Source organism: Penaeus monodon, chromosome 16 (genome assembly GCF_015228065.2).
Source record: "Penaeus monodon isolate SGIC_2016 chromosome 16, NSTDA_Pmon_1, whole genome shotgun sequence".
In the NCBI taxonomy this organism is placed as follows: domain Eukaryota; kingdom Metazoa; phylum Arthropoda; class Malacostraca; order Decapoda; family Penaeidae; genus Penaeus; species Penaeus monodon.
Genome location: NC_051401.1, coordinates 34833090 through 34838089, shown reverse-complemented (window position 1 = coordinate 34838089; position 5000 = coordinate 34833090).

The following is a 5000-nucleotide window of genomic DNA, read 5'->3' as shown; positions in this document are numbered from 1 at the left end:
TCTTGTTCTAGGCGTCTGACTATTTTGTGTCTTAGGCTTGTGTTCCTGGGAGCCTGGATGACCTTTGATAAGAATTGTGCTGCCGTTAGATCAATTCGTGAGGCCAAGGGGAGAAGGTTTGTCTCCACTAGGAGGTTGAGGACCTTCGCCCACCTTGGGGCACCCAGAATGACCCTGGCGGCTTCGTTTTGGACTGTCTCCAATCGGTCTTTATATTTTCTCTTGATGCCAATCAGAGCGAGGGAGGCATAGTCTACAATGGGCCTGACAGCATGTACGTAGAATGATCTTAGTACTCTGTGTCTGGCCCCTATGCGTCTTCCACTCATTACTCTCATGACAGACAGTCTTGCCTTTGTTCGGTCAAGCAGGTACTGGACCTCCTGGCGGAAGGAGAGGGTCCGGTCTATCCTTACCCCAAGGTACAGGTATTCCTGAACCCACTCCAAGTCCATTCCCTGGATTTTCAGACTTGTGCCTTGAACTCTCTGTCTCAAAGCCATGGCCTTGGATTTGGCTGCAGAGATCTTTAGTCCTGTCCTGCAACACTCCTCGGATACCAAGTCCAGACAACGCTGGGCTTTGTTTAGGCAGTGTGCTCCAGTGGAGATGATAGCAAGATCGTCTGCATAGGAGATAATCTTGCACCCACTGGGAGGTTTATGTTGAGGATACAGGACATTAGTGTGTTAAAAAGGGCTGGACTGAGAACCCCACCCTGTGGCGTTCCATTTTCTAGTGGCATGTGCTGTGATAGGTGACCTTGGAATTTGACTCTGGCTGTTCTATTCGTAAAGTAGTCACCTATCCAAGCCAAGAGCTTACCTCTGATTCCTTTTTGGATCAGGCTCTCCTGAATGGCAAGAGGACTTGCCAATTCGAAAGCCTTCTCCAGGTCAAGGAATACTGCCACAGATGCGCCCGTGTTTATTGTGCTCAAGAACGTGGCTATGCTGTGCGCTGTGCTCATGCCCCTGGTGAACCCGTGGAGGTGTTCGTGTGGGGCTCCCATTTTCCATTGGAGCCGGTTCAGTACCATCCTCTCGGCAGTCTTGGCCAGACAGCTGAGGAGAGAGATGGGGCGGGTACTTCCCCGGCTCCATTGGTTTAGGGATGGGAACTATGGTAGCCCTCTTCCAGCTCTGGGGTAGAGTGGAAGTTTCCCAGGACCTGTTGATGAGTTGCAGGAATGCAAGCTCACCTACCAGTCCCAGGCGGGAGATGATGGGGTACGAGATCCCGTCATCGCCCGGGGCTCAGTTGCGACTAGCTTTGTGTGCATCTCTTAGTTCCCTCAGAGAAAAGCTAACGTCTGAGTTATCGGGTTCGGCTGCCCTTTCTCTGATGTGAGCAAGTCTGTCTGGTTGTAGGCGTTCTTGTCTTGCCCTCAGTTCGGCTGGCAGACTGTCGCTGCTCGTTCTCGCAGAGAACTCTTGCGCCAGTCTGTTGGCCTCTGCCTGGGGGTCGTGGTGCGTGCATCTCGGGGCTGAGCGGCTGGTGGCTCGCTTGACCCGTTGCCATAGCTCTGAGAGGGTGGTACGGTGATCGAAAGACTCACACCATTCCAGCCACTTTTCCTGCCTCACTCTGCTGGCAGTTTCCTTGGCATCCCTCACCGCCTCCCTTAGGAGGGCTAGGTTGTCGGGGGTTCTTTGCCTTCGGAAATGTTTTCGGCACATGTTTACCCTGTGGTTGACCTCCCTAATCTCGTCATTGAAGTACAAGCGTCCTTGTGACTCCTGGACCCAGGCCGAGTTTTGGGTATGGTCAGTGAGGCTGCCTCATCAATGGCATTTACAAGTCTGGCTTGTAGCACTTCCACATTTTCGCTCTGTGTGGGTTCATTGCTTCTCAGACAGCAGGCCAAGGCGCTCTGGAACGCCTGCCAGTTGGCCTTGTCTGTTTTCCATCTTGGATTCGGTCGTGGTATTTCGGCTGGGCCACTATCCATGAGGGTTGTTATAGTGCCATAATGGTCACTAGTGACGGTCTCATCGACACGCCAGCCAATCCTCTCCACCAGAGTCGCAGTGGCCAGGGTGAGGTCTAGGACCCCTCCTCTCACATGCGTTGGCTCCTGGCTGTTGAGGAGAGCGATCTCGGGGAATGTCTCGAGGACGTTGGCTATGTGACGGCCAGCCGCATCCGGTGCCCTGCAGGGAGCCAGGATGGGGTGGTGTGCATTGAAGTCTCCCCCTATGATCACTCGGTCGTGTGCTGCGGAAGCACATACCTGGCTGATGTCTAAGCTACTACAGTGTGGCCTGCTGTACACGTTGTACAATTTCAGGGGTCCCTCGGCCAGTTGAATCTCGACGGCAAGAGATTCAACATCTTCTCCACAGTGCGGTGCATCGGCTATTGCGGAGCAGGGAATTGTTGCCTTCACCAGGGTCATCAGGCCTCTTTTGCCATCGGAACGTGGCAGCGCGTAGACGTGATACCCTGCGAAGCGAACAGCTTCCGCTGATAATGTCTCCTGGAGCATGACGATGTCAATGCTCCTTGATCGCACTATTGCGTGGAGGATGGCACTCCTTGAGGAGAAGCCACAGATGTTCCACTGCAGAATACTTAGATTGCGTGTCATGTTGTTACTAATTGATAGTTACATCAGAGACATCGTCACATTCGGGTTGACGGTCGGAGTCTGACAACTCCATTGTGAGATCCTCACTGCTTGAGGACTCTCTTTCGGCTGTCAGGCTATCCCTGGATCCACTGGGGGGTGGAGAGCCTTTGGTAGCTCTGACTTTTCGTCTTTGGCTTTTTCTCGGGCCAGGCTGTTTCTGTGCATTGGCTGGCCTTGCCTGGGCAGGCTCAGCTTCTTCTGATTCGGCTTGTGGCACTGAATCAGCCTGGTTAGGCTCTGCCTGTGAGGGCATAGCCTGGCTAGGCTCTGCCTGTGAGGGCAAAGCCTGGCTTGGAGAGGGGAGGGGAGTCTCGACCTGGGCTGAGGGAGAGGATTGGGCTGATTTGGCCTTCTCCATCTTCCTTCCCTTTATGCTTTTCACGGTCTGTTTCAGTGTCGTCATGGCAACATTGACTGCCTTATCCGCCTCTTCCTCGGTCCTGGACAAGGATACTGCCACTGCTGTGACCACAGCAGTGATCAGGATCGACATGTCCCCCTCGTCGAAGAACATGTCTTCTGGGTCTGGGGGGACCGTGTGGTGCTGTTGGAACCTTTCTTCCTGTGGTTCCTCTGCACTTGCTTCACTTGGGGGAACTCCTGATTGTCGGAGATCTCCGGTTTCGGCTGGGGGGCAGCTTCCTTCCTCTTAGGAGGTCGGGAAGCCTTTTCGCTTTTGTTCCTCCCCCAGACGTAGGGGCAGGAACAAAGTCTGGTCGCTTCTTAGCAACCTCTTGCCGTTTGAGGGCCGCCTCTTTCCTGACAGAGCAAGCCAGGCTCCAGGCGTGATGCCTCTGGCACAGTTAGGACATTTGGCTGTTGTGTCCTTCTTTTCTTCTTTATGTGCCTTGATGCACACCTCAGTATTGTGTGCCTTGCTACAGACACCACATTTTGGCTTGGCTGTACAGTTAGCCTGGTGGTGTCCGTACTTCTGGCACTTGAAACACCGAAGTGGTTCAGGCACATAAGTGCGTAGGTTGTAGGTACCCCAGTTACCCAGATCAAGGGTGGAGCTTGGGGTACCTTTCATGGTCACCAGGACTTGCCTGGTTGGGGTCTTCCCCTTCGACAATCGGGAAGCCTCCACGACCTGTGGGTGTGATGTTATCACCTCCACATCGTATGAGACTGAGAAGCCAAGTAGCACCATCTTGACTCTCTTCTCCTCGGGGTTCAGTGGCGAGAGGCTCACTTTCCTCCCATCTTTTAACTCCTTTGTCTCCTGCAGGAAACAAAGGGTGGCTTGATCTTTGGGCACGATGATCATGCCCTGATCTCGCGCAACCCGGATCGACAGCCGGATTTTGCGCTGGCTCTCCAATGCCCTTACCATTTGGTAGGCATTGTCGAAGCCTTCGGGTTGAACGGGGACCTTAAATTGCGGGAAACGCCTTGGGGGTCCAGACTCGCCATCAGAGTCGGACTCCGGCCTCGGCCGTTTCGGTCCGCCCTTTCGGCTTTGGGGCTTGCTCGTGGAGGCACCAGCTGTTTCGGCTGGTTCAACTGGTGCTCCTGATTCATTCAGTGGGGTCGTCTGAGGGGGGCTCAGAGACCTTCCTGGTCTGGGTGCTGGCCTGGAGGGGCCAGCACGAGAGTCCATCTGTTGGACAATCTGGTGGACAGACATGTTTGTACATGATTTATTTGTCTTGTCCGCCATCTTGGCAGCAGGCATGACGACAGACGAACGGAAGCAAGGTCAGGTCAGGTCGGAGGAACGGGCGGACTAAGCACCGGGTGGCCGGCCTACGGGATAAGGCGGAGCATGTGGGAAGCAAGCACACTATCGAAGTTGTAATATTGGCAGCAGCTTTATAAGGGAGGATTCCACACACACACACACACACACACACACACACACACACACACACACACACACACACACACACACATACACATACACACACACACACACACACACACACACACACACACACACACACACACACACATATATATATACATATATATAATATATATATATATATATATATATATATATATATATACATATATATATATATACATATATAAATATAAATAAATAAATAAATAAATATATATATATATATATATATATATATATATATATATATATATATATATATATATATGTACACAACACACACCACAACACACACACACACACACACACACACACACACACACACACACACACACACACACACACACACACACATATATATATGTATATATATATATTTATTTACATATATATATATCGATATATAATATATATATTGTGTGTGTGTGTGTGTTTGATGTGTGATGTCATATATATATTTGTATATAATATTATTATATATAATATATATATATATAATATATATATTATAAAAATATA